The sequence below is a fragment of the Musca domestica genome, unplaced genomic scaffold (assembly GCF_030504385.1).
Source record: "Musca domestica strain aabys unplaced genomic scaffold, Musca_domestica.polishedcontigs.V.1.1 10, whole genome shotgun sequence".
Lineage (NCBI taxonomy): Eukaryota > Metazoa > Arthropoda > Insecta > Diptera > Muscidae > Musca > Musca domestica.
Genome location: NW_026712115.1, coordinates 11,183,153 through 11,196,122, shown reverse-complemented (window position 1 = coordinate 11,196,122; position 12,970 = coordinate 11,183,153). Strand labels below are relative to the sequence as shown.

General features: G+C 35.8%; 1 protein-coding gene across 1 annotated transcript in view; it reads right to left on the bottom strand.

The window, feature by feature from the left end:
• Positions 1–12,970, bottom strand: part of LOC101890348 (transient receptor potential cation channel trpm) — a 279,771-nt gene that overhangs the window by 192,329 nt on the left and 74,472 nt on the right. The window contains exon 4 of the mRNA XM_059126496.1: positions 6,928–6,960. The gene's annotated coding sequence lies outside the window, so the exon portion shown is untranslated. The remainder of the gene's footprint in view (positions 1–6,927; positions 6,961–12,970) is intronic.

Here is a 12,970-nt window from a genome sequence, read left to right as displayed (position 1 = left end):
GATTTTTAAAAGGGGCAAAACGTATATAAAGGAAACTCCCCATATTCGATATTTTGATGATTATAGCGATATTATTTACCGGAATTGTTTCAAATTTCGAATTTAAAGATCTTAATGGGTACTACCACCACCGAAAGAAAATTATATATGCAGGCCCAGATCTTCGTATAGTTTTTAATTTAATTTGAATTTCGTAATCGGTACTAAATCATAGGAAAACAAATAAATTATGCAGGTCCGCGGTAACTTATGCAGGTCCGCCGTATTTTTCTAGATTCTTCAAAATGATGGCGGTTGGCTTGAAGTTCGGCCTACCTTACCTTACCTATTCAAGTTATCAGAACACACCAAGTAGGAACAATGTTTTCAAGTATATTGCCGACAGGAGTTGATAAGGGAACCGCGTTATAAGAAGCCATAACGTGATAAACTATGAGACTCCGGTGTGGTCAGCCAAAATCAGTGCTCATTATTCCTCATTATTTCAATGCTCCATAAGCTTAATGTGGACAACGGTGTTACAAACACATTCATCAATAAGGTACAGAGATGTTAAAGAGAGCCTAGATCAATAGGCCTATCAAGCAAGACTGAATAATATTCACTCTGCTGCGGTCACAGAAGTTTTGGAGGAATCATTGTGACTAACGTCCACGTCGGCCTCTCATATTAGCTAAAGAACGACTGCTGCCTCGACAACCAGAATCAGGACGGCGCAGCCACCTCAAATTATCCTGTAATTGCCTAACCAAACCTACTCACATAACTTCTCTCAGCCCATACAGATCGCCTTCTTCTTGAACTTGTAATTAAAAGCAGAGTCAGAATAGAGATAAATCAAAACGAATATAGCAGTACGAGCCAGCAAATTCGGATTTTCAAAAACCATTTTGCAGTGTCATCTTAGATTGTAGCAATTCAGATTTCAAACCCTGTAACGTAAACCTCTAACTCCAAAATGTATACATTTTTCAAAATTTCACAAAACCCACCTCGACTAAGCTGCTGTTCGAAAAGATATCTGAGTTAAACTAAGCACATTTAAAACGACACTATTGCATATTCTGCTACTTACTATGCATATTCTGGGTGAATAACGGAAATAAGACAACAACGCTAGGGAGTGGTGGGAGTTTGTATGTATGAGTGTAGGAGTGGAATCCACAATTTGATTGCTAACAGTACATTTAATATTATATACTATATGCTGACCAAGACTAATTTAATGGATGTGATCCTAACCCACCTATTCTTCAAAACCCATGAAAAAGTTACTTCTTTTAAAATTGTTATGCATCCTTCTGCAGCACAGTGTAATTTGTAAATTTCTTCATATATTACTCTCATTGTTATATTTCGAAATTGCTCTTTCAAAATCGTTCTTATTTTATTGAAATATATCCGAAACATGATGCAGTCTCCTTATCTCAGCTTTACGCAGAGCAAATGTTGTTATTTATTTTATTTCCCCATCTTTAATTTCACGAATTGCCCAATGCCGGGTAATCACCACATCGCATCACCATCGTTTATCTTATCGTTAAGCCGGAGAGTGGTGACATTGAAAATTCACTGATTCACATGATGCTCGTATAAATCACTTCTCGCTATCGTTTGGCATTTAGTGAGTGTTTGGATGTTTGCCGTGATAAAATTTTCTAAATTTGGTAACGCAGCTTAGGAACGGCTACATCCAGTCTAATCTGCAGTTGCTGGTCGGTCGGTTATCTGAAATTCAATTTGGTTAAATATTTATCGCAATAGAAAACGTTGTCTAGGCACGTTTGTTATCAGCCACCGTTTAGGTGCGAGGCAGAGGGTATGTTTTTTATGTACCGCCCCTGCTCATTTAGGATGCCAATTAACCTGCGCTAATAAACCCCACATTTCATCACAGTCACCCTTTTACGTACACGTTTATTGTTGGTTGTTGTTGTACTCATGTTTTCATTTATTGTTGTGTTTTTGTTGCTGCAATCGCGTAAACAAGATATACATTTGTTTGATTATGATTTCGGCATTTAAAGCCCTCGAAATCTACTATTAACAGGTGCCGTGAAATTCGAGCCCCGATAGAAGAGACATAGATAGAAATAAAATAGGGAATTATTAAGTTTTGATTTTATTTGTTTGTTCACGAATTTCGATGAAAAAAAGTAATTAAAGTAAAAGAGAATAAAAATCATCATGAACTCTCATTAGAATGAATTCCAAATACTGTGCATCCTAGTCAGCATTCATGAAATTCGCCGAGTCCGAGACTTTGAACAATATTTAAGATACTACTCTTATTCAAATGTATAATATAACGTCTTGTAGGGCAATTTAGCATCAGATTGTCTATAAGTAAATACGTAGTGCAAAACATATATCACTAAAATGGTACGAACTCAACGCAGTGTACAGGGTTAGAGCAGTACTGCTCAAACCCGTGTGCTAGCTAGAGAATATTTGAGAGAATTTAATATTCTGTTTTTTTTTTTTTTTTTGTGTATTCTACGATTTAGTTTTAAATATGAAGTTGGTCCAAATTTTAAATATGAAGTTGATCCAAATGTATTAAATAAGTTATTTTCTGTCATTTTTCTTTGAAAATGAATAAAGAATAGCCGTCACGTTATCCATGTTGAACGAATTTTTGTTCACAAAAATTGAAGAGGACGACATTGGCAACAACAGGAAGTCTCTAAGTGCCAGTAACAGAAGCTACATTCGGAGTTATGTGCCTTGTTTTTAAAGATCACATTAATAGCCGCAGAGCTGATGTCGGTTGGCCGCCTCGGAGCTGCGATTTGACGGTGTTGGACTATAATTTTGGGGTGCTGTCAAAGATATATGTTACGCCAACAAGTCAGATGCAAATGACGCTTTAAAGGATAAAATCCGTGAAGCTATCGGTAAATACAGCAGCACACAATCGATAATATGCTTAAAAATTTGACCGATCATGCAGCATGGCCAAACAAGGCAATCATTTGAATGCAATTATTTCCCATAAAAATTCACATGAACATTTTTCTTATACGCATTAATATGTCATTGCGAAATCGCGAAAAAAAAAATGGCGAAAACTACGGGGAAAAGCAACGTACATGATATACATAGACTAAAAAACTAATTTCAGAACATGTCCGTGTATCGATCGATGAAAGTCCACGAAATCCCTATAAAATTGTCAGCTATGTTATATTTTAACATAATGCTATGTCACGATATGAAATGTCGCATCTTATTATATTATATGTCTTTGCCAGAACTTTCAAATAAAATAGGATTTTTCAGAAAATATACAATAGTTTTTCAAAAAATTGTTATTTACCGGACTCTGTAGTTCAGTCTTTATTTTAGGTCTATAGTTCCTTTTAGCTCAATAACGTGTGAGCTTGAACCCCCCGTTTTATGAATTTCATGGTAATTCAAAATTTTAATACGTTGTGAGGGAGGTAACAAAAGGAGTGGCCCGACTCCATCTTTACACCGGATCTTGTCTTGATAGAAATATTGGGATGTGTCGAGTTCACGTCTTATGAACTTAATTTTTATTCATGGGATGCACCAAACGAGAGTTGTCCATTCTTTTCATATCAGATCTTATGTTAGTAAAAATATTGAGATGAGCAAAATTTGATGAATTTTATTTTACCTCAGCCATATAGCTACAGAGGGTATATATCATTTGATACGGCCAATACGAGCCTAGTCGAATTAACGGTTTTAGACCCTAAGTCTCTTTTGGACCAAATCCTTTCAGCACATTTGGAGTCGATCAAGCGATGTACGTCCGTACGTCCGTCCGTCTATCTGGCTGGCTGGTGCGCACGATAACTCTCGAAGGGAGTATCCGATTTGATCCTAACTTGATACATCGTAATATATTTGTCAAACTTAGATCGAGTTCGGAGATGGGCAAGATCGGTCCACTCCTTCTGGTAACTCAACCACAAAAGATCGAAATTAAAAAAAAAATTGCATAGAAAGAGAAACGATAATCGAATTTTGCTCTAACTGTGCAAATCCTAATATTTGCTTCAGTTCTAGGTCAGGTGCGAAAATGGACAATATTGGTCCACTCCATTAAGTACCTCCCCTACATAGGATTAAAATGTTGAATAATTACAACTCTAATAAACTGTGATGTAAGAGTCGGATTGTTTAAAAATGTCACACTTTTAAATATTTTTTATTAATCCAAGGTCTGGTGTAAAGGCTGAATATATTCACACATCCCATTATTTCTACCAACACAAGATCACACACACAAACATTTTGGCTAAAACAAAATCTGTTGTGAAGATGATAAATATCTGCGATCCCCTACTGGTCAACATTTTCAATACTTTTATCTATCAAAACTTGCGAAAAAAGACAGCGATTTCTTATAACCTGTCATATCTAAATATTTCTCTCAACCAGAAACCTTAGATGAATATGGAATTTATGATTTCCAATTTTATATTGGATATAAATGTTCGATTTTCTAGTAATTTTGCCCATACCAATATTTTTATCTGTATTAGACGGATTATGAAAATGGATACTTCAGTCGATTCTACCTTCTAACTCACACACATTTTATTTTTTTTTCATAAATGATCACATACCTCATATATGGTGAAGGAAGTAACCAATGTAGTCCAAATCCGATACGAAATGGTCAATATTGGGCTATTCCTTCGGAACTTACACCATAGAGGGTCAACAATTTGAATGATCAAAACAGAAGTCAAAATATATTTAAATAATCGGAAATCCTTCGGAACTTACACCATAGAGGGTCAACAATTTGAATGATCAAAACAGAAGTCAAAATATATTTAAATAATCGAAAATTGGCTGAGGGTATACATTGGTCAGCAAAACCGACTGATACTTTTTAACTTGTTTTTATTTGCTTATACCTTTTTTCGAGTAGCTCTCAAGGAAAGAGGTCCCAAAGTGATCATTCACAACCTCTTCAAGAAATAATGCGATCCTTTTCACTTAAAAGATAAATTAATTCGTTGCTTGTGGGGAACATAGCGCCGTCTTGTTGAATTTATACTGCCCAACTATCCATTCGCCAGAACTGTTATTCCAATCTCATTTTCGAAAAAGTACAGTTCAATCACCCACCCCACCATTAACTGCATCAACTGGTACAGCCATTGACAACAACAATCAGTACATCATTTACCGAGACCCATAAGCGACAATTATGCTTGTTGACGTACCAGCGAGGTACGGGTATTATGTCTTTGTGCATTTGTTTGTAACACAGAGAAGGAAGTGAGTTAGACCCATAGTTCCTTTTGATGATCAGCATAGAATTACATTCTAAGTCGATTTATGTATGTCCGTCCATCCGTCTGTCCACGTATTTTTGTAAACAAAGTACACAGGTCGCATTTTTTGTCCGATCTATATAAAACTTTGTACAAAACATTTGTTTGGTTCAAGGACGAACCCTATTGAAATTGGAGCAAATCGGTCAAAATTTAGATATGCCTCCAATATATATCTTCGACCGATTTGCTTTATAAATTTCGGTCGGAAGTCGGACCAAGAGTTCCGACTTTCGGGATGTGTCTTTGAAATCCATGTCTCTCTTTCTCCCAAATTTACCACATACAAATGCCCAGTTTTGTACTGGTAAGGAAAAAATAAAAATAACGCCACAACTTTTTTACTAAATTCGATTTATAATCGTGAAAAAAAGATATGATATTTAGTTATCCAATTTCGAGAATATTTTTGTTTAATTCGAAAGATTTTCTGTACGACAAAGGCTATTATAATTTTGCGGGTTGTAATGGGCCCTTGAGAAAAAACATACCCCATTTAGCCGTACCATTGAAATTCCATGATAGAGGGTATACATTCTCAAATTTATTGGCTCCAATTAACATAATTCTTCAACAGATACTTTAAAGTAGTTCTGATAGTGAAATATCACAAATCGGATGAAGTTGTTATGACAATGCCTCTAATATGGATACGAATTTTAAATTGTATCTTATATCCTTACAACTATGTGTTTTCATCCACTTATTGTAAAATCTGCTCGTATTTCTTAACAATTGCAGGTTGTTCTCATCCTCATTAAAAAGAAATACCTAAATTGCATTAATATAAATGTACGAAGAATCGAGTTACTTAAATGGTATAATTTATATATTTATATACACAGAGACGTGTGTAGGTATGACATTCGAAAAAAATTCGAGGGAGTCTATGTGGTGAAACAGAACTTATTTTTTTCATACAAAAATTAAAATAAAATGTGAAGGAGGAGCCCGTGGCCCAGTGCCCCCCCCCCCCCCGCCCTTGCATACGTTCATGTATATGAATACAGGTTATTACAGCTGTTGCTCAAATCATTGAAAACCCCCTACATTCATTTCTAAAGGATACGTGAGACATTACAGGTGTTAAGATGACGTATGGGAGGAATAATGTCACTACGCATGCATTGGATTACAAAGTATGGCAATGCATTTTGCCATCTGACTTTTGAGACGACTTCATAGAATTTTTTTTCTAGCTTCGCTCTCGTGGAGAAAAAATTTCCAACTACAATGGATATAACTGAGGGAGAGAAAGATAGAAAAATAGCTCTTGAATAAAATAAAACAACAATCATTTGCCGTAACTTATTTAGTGTCTTCCAATTCCACTGTCTCCTCGCCACCACTTGAAGTGCATGAGAATTGTTAATTTATTTATACGGAGCAGAATATGAATTCGATTAACGTGAAATAAAGATGTGGCCACTTACTCGTGTAGTTGTATGAGTTAAACAATAACGTAACGAGAATTAGCTTGTTTTTGTAATGATGTCAAGGAAAGCGTAAAGCTAACGGCTTAACTTAGAACAATGTAAGAGTATAAATAAAGGAAATTTAAATTGATCAATTTATTTCCTTAATAAGTGTTTCTATGAGTACTTACATTTTATTTGATGGGGATCCAATTAGACTTTATCTGAAAAGAATAAGAAAATATTATTAATTAAGCCAAGGTCTCGCAGCAAAAATCTTCTTTTCATATTTGTAAAAAAATTTCTCGAGTTTGTCCTACTATGGTGAATAACAGCCTATAATTTGAAAGTTCCAACCTTTTTTATCTTCTTTTGTAAAAAAATCACCCGAATTATTTGTAATCAAAGGTGTATATTTTAGATTTGGTATGTATAAAAAGTTTCAAAACAGTCGGCCATCTCCACATATCGTTTATATGTCTCCTCATCATAAAGGGTGATTTTTCAATAGATAAAGAAAAGTTTCTCATGAATTTCTCATTTGAATCGATAGTATGGTCCATATAATTTAATGTTTGAAAATTATTTTATGCAAATGTTAACAGCAGCTGTGCCCCCAATGGTCCATTCCCTTAGCTCAATTTTGGCATACTCTTTCCAACATTTCGGCCGGTATCCCACGAAGTAATATTTCAAAGTTTTCTTGCAATAGATCAAGCAGACTTGTATGTATAGACATACGATGTAATATAGCTCCACATAAATATTCTAAAGGCGTTGAATCGCACGATCTAGACGGCCAATTGACCGGTACCGATTGCGATATAAAATGTTCACCGAACTCGCATCTCTATATGAGCATTGTGACACATATTGTGTGGTTTGAGGTACATTTCTATGGAAACCACACGTCTTGCATTTTGGGTAAAAAAAAATTTACTCACGGAACGCTCACCATTCAGAGGTAAAAAGCCATAAAAGAGCTTTGTCGCTGAACACAATTATTCGTTTTCTAAATTTTTTAAAAAAGCATGAATTTTGATGAAAAAATTCGATGAATGGTAAGTTCATTCATTCATCGTAATATTGAGATGTACCAAGTCTCGAAGTAATCGGATGTTAATTTCGTGTTTCATGAGCTTCATTGATATTTAAAATGTTGACCCTTTGTGGGGAAGGGACCAGAAGGAGTGGACCGATATATCCCATCTTCACACCAGACTTTGGGTTAATGAAAAATATTGTGCAATTTGAAGACAATGGGACTTTTGCATCACACGTTATAAGATTTACAATTACTCAAAATGTTGACCCTTTGTGAGGGTGGTAAATGATGGAGTGGACCTGTATTGCCCATTTTCGCACCTGACCTTGCATTGATCGAAATATTAGGATTTGCAAAGTTGGGGCAAAATCGGATTATCCTTTCTCTTTCTATTCAGTAAAATAATTTTTTGAAAATGTCGAAATTTTATCGGGGAGATAAAAGAAGGAGTGGATGGATATTGCCCGTCTCCGAACTCGATCTAAATTTGACAATTATACTACGATGTATCAAGTTTGGACCAAATATGTTATTTCTTCTAGAGTTATCGTGCGCACCAGCCAGACAGACCGACCGACGGATATCGCTAGATCGACTCCAAATGTCTTGAAACGGATTTGGTACAAAGATACATAGGGTCTGGTCTAAAACCTTTATTTCCATGAGACACGTTTTGGTCGTATCAAATGAAATACCCTATCTAGCCATAAGGTTGAAACATCATATCACACTTACAGTTTTGGAGAGTCTTTAGCTCAGTCGACGATATAACCGGGTTACAAATTCGTTAAATGCTTCCAAATATCGGAAATCTGGAGGATCCATTCTCACAGGCTACCCTCAATTGCGAAAATTAATTTTCAGTTCCCATTAATTCGGAAACTCTACATAATATAATGTGGCCACTATCTTGATTTGAACAGACTGATGAAGGTTGATTGAAGGACACCATCTCCATATATACTATATGGTGTCCCCGGCGTTTATCTCGAGATGTTTTTGTGTTGAACTTCAAAACAAAACTCTGTAGCTGGTACTAGCTATGATTAACATTTTTTAAACATATCAAACCTTATTTGTATCCTAATATGCTTTATCACTCCTATGAGCAACCGCAACCTGCCAGAAGTATTTTTAATCGAGGAACAAGAGAGACTGTTGCAAGCAAAGTTTCTGTCTAACTGGGTCGAATAAAAGCATAAACTAGCACTTAATATTTCCTAACAAAAATTATCTTCCAATTAAGCCCCCCAAAAATCTCAACTATTAGGGTGCACAATATATACGATAAGTACGTACACATTCGCATCATAAAATAACATAATCCCATTATTAACACAAGCCAACTAAATTCCAACAATTTGTTGGGAGGAAATTAATAATTTATTTAAACGTTCGTTCAACACACATTTTCGTTTTGTCATAAAGAGAGCCTATTCAACAAATTGCTGTGATTTCTTTTTTCTTTTCTACCCCCAAACGATTTTCGGTGGCAATATTGGTGCGGAGCGCGGGCTATTGGGATATTCTGTTATCCGGCAAATATCTTTGACATTTACCCCAACTAAATTTGCCGAAATACAGCAACAAATGCAAAGGACCCAAGTGGTTGACGAATCAACAGAAGCAAGCTAAACGATAAAGTGGATTTCCACAAAGTGTCAATTTCCATAAGCATAAATATTAATGACAATGGTCGGTGGGTCGGCGGGTATGTCGGTTGGATGGTGAAGGAGAGCAACAAAAAAAAAAGAAATGCTTGATATCACTACGATGATGATGACATTAGAGATTGTGATAGCACCAGAATTACTGCTGCCAATGGAAGCAGCGAGTTTTATAGCAGCACGTCAAGCGTTTATACAAATTCTGCCAACTTATCCAGATAATGGTGTAAAACCCCATTTCTGCATAGTACTTTTGTTATTCCTAAGTAAATATATGTATGTGTGTAATATGTACATGTGTATTCGCTATGCAAACAACAATGAGAAGGAGGGCGGGGTCACCACAACCAAAGCAATATTATGTGGCGGATAAGAATGAAAAATAGCCGGGAAAACGAGCATAAACGAATGACACCACATCCTCTTCCCCCCCTGTTTGGACGAATTGCCATAGTTATTCACTGTCAATGCTGCCACCAAGGCAAACAAACAACATCCTGCAGCTGTCAATTACTTGCAAGTTATGTCATTTTGATGTTCTTTATGATGAAGTTTACACAGTGTCACAAGTACGGAACTGACATGCAGGCAGAATGCTTTCAGCTTGAATCGCAGCCATAGTGTAAATATATTTACTGTGTTGTGCAAAAGCTGCATCAGCTTTATTTATTTGCACATTCCATATTGATGTGGTTTGGATTTTTTTTCAGAATCATCATTTTGAAATGTTTCACCAAAAAAAAAAAATCTTTCAAAGTCTTTTGGTAGGATTATATTAAGTACATTTTTGTCCTAATGTTTAACCAAAAATTCAGTCGTATAATTTACCCAAAATCGTAAGAACATATGGGAGCTTTATCTCGATCTGAACCGATTTTCAAATTTTTATAAAACATTTCTGTTTCCACTATTTCTACATCTAGTTTGTTACGCGGTTAAGGTGAAGTAGTTTACAAAAGGGTGTCTTTTTAAGCTAGATAGAACTTTAAATGGCCAAAAGTAACACAAAAAAATTAAATGTTGAAAAAACTTTTTTTATTTGTTTTAGTATATTCTGACAAATCATTATAAATGAAAATCAGGCTCTAGAGCAGTTGGCAAATGACCCGTTGTTTTATCGCAAAATTGTGTTCAGCGATGAGGCGCATTTTTTTGCTTAACGGGTTTGTTAATAGCAAAATTGCCGCATATGGAGTGAAAACAATCCACAAGAGACCCTACAGACTCCATTACATCCTGAAAAATGCTCCGTATGGTGTGGTTTTCACGCTGGTGACATGCGTTAAGGTCAATGGAGATCGTTACCGCACAATGATCAAAGATTTTTGGTTTAAAAATATGGATGACATTGATCCGGAGGAGATGTGGTTTCAACAGGATGGCGCACATACACATACGCAACCATCGAAATTTGGCGATAAGTTGATTTCGAGAAGTAGACCCGTCAATTGGCCTCCAAGGTCGTGTGATATGACACCTTTCGATTATTTCCTGTGGGGCTACGTGAAGTCTATGGTTTATGCTGATAAACCAGCAACAATTGACGCCTTGGAGGACAGCATTGTTCGTGTTATTCGTGACATACGGCCAGCAGTGCTCGAAAAAGTGGCCAAAAATTGTACGTCCAGAATGCACTTCGTCAAGAACAGCCGCGGTGCCCATATGCCCGAAATCATTTTCAAATGTTAATGTCACGTATTGATCTTTCGAATAAAAAAAATTGATTAAAATTAATTTTTTTGTGTTATGTTTTACAATTTCAAGTTATATCAGGCTTAAAAAAACACCCTTTAGAAGAATGATTCGTTTGCAATCAAAGTGTCAACTTGATCAAATGTAATACAATTGTTTATAATTTCTTTTTATAATTATACATGATAAATCGCCCAAATATACACAACAACCTTACGAGTTACAGATCTAGTATAAGGGAAGTTTTATTGTCGGCAGTTGTAATACCTTCGATTTAATCCCTTGATTGCTGCTACGAATAGCTCGCTTCCGAGACCTATTGCGCGACTGATTCGATTTTTTCGGCATGCTTACCTCATACGAGGTTAGAGCGAAAAATCTCTTTAGGGCTGGTATAAATCGAACATCGTCGATCCGATTGCATCAACGAAGTGCCACCTAGTTGGTTGATACAATTCGAGAATCATCAAGCCGACGTAAAAAATGGTTTGAATCGGTTCACCAAGTGGTGCCTCCAAAATTGGGAATTTGTGTCGAAACGTAAACAACGCTTTATTATATTTTATTAGTTCGAATAACATCGAGCAAACAGCATTAACCCACATACCATAGAGGCACTCAATCAGCACAGTCAACAGTCTCTTCGGACCAAATCCGTTTTAGGATATTTGAAGTCGATCTAGGGTATCGATCTTTCTGTCTATTTCAAAATTTGCATCAATCCACTCCGGGAGGTCAAAAATGTCAAAGAAAATATTTTACTACACAAGAAGAAAAAGGATCTTTCAATCTTGTTAAAACTTTGCGATTTTGTTCAAACGGTGCAAAAATGAACAATATCGACCCACTCCATCAAGTACCTCCACCACGAAGGGTCCAAATTTCAAACATTTTAATAATTTACCAACAGAAGATCTGGTATGAGGAGTGGACAGAACATATCACCCACAACCGGTCAACATTTTAAATAACTTTGAAGCTCATAAAATGCAAAATGAACATCCGATTCCTTTTAAACTTGGCATATCGCAATATTTCAAGATTTGATTTAAAGATAGAATATGTTGGACAACTCTTTTTGGTACCTCCCCCACAACGGGTGAACATTTTGAATTATTATAATTCTTATAAAATTTGAAATAAGCATCCAATCCTGTAGAAATTCCACACAGCCCAATATTTTTATTAACACAAAATCGGGTGCGAAGATTGTAGATATAGGCCCACTCCTTCGGCTACCTCCCAATAAATGGTCATCATTTTGAATAATCAAACTGATCGTAAAATACGAAATAAGCATTCGATTTTCTTCAAATTTTACGCATTCCTAGATCACAAGATCTGGTTTTAAGATAGGAAATATCGGCTCACTCCTTCCGGTACCTACCTCAAAAAATGTTAAAAATTTTGAATAACAAACAGACCACGAAACGCGAAATAAGCATTCGATTCTCTTTAAATTTCAAAATTAAGGTAGTAAGAAGGATTGAGCCGATATATCCCATCTTCAAACCAGATCTTGAGATGTGTAAAATTTGAAGAGAATCGGATGCTTATTTCGCATTTTACGATCATTTTGGCTCTCATACCTCCCCAACAAAAAGTTAAAATTTTGATTAAAGTTATTCTCAGAAAATTGAAAATAAATATGTTTGATTACAGATGACGTTTGATTACAGATGTCGTGATTTAAACTAATTGTTCGATTCGATCCGATGCGAAAACGATATCTTCTGATAGATCAAAGCAAGGAACTGCATCAAAAAAATTACGCGAGAGACAAGTATGATTGAACTATTCATAATCGTTGCAGCCCTCTGCAAGACACGC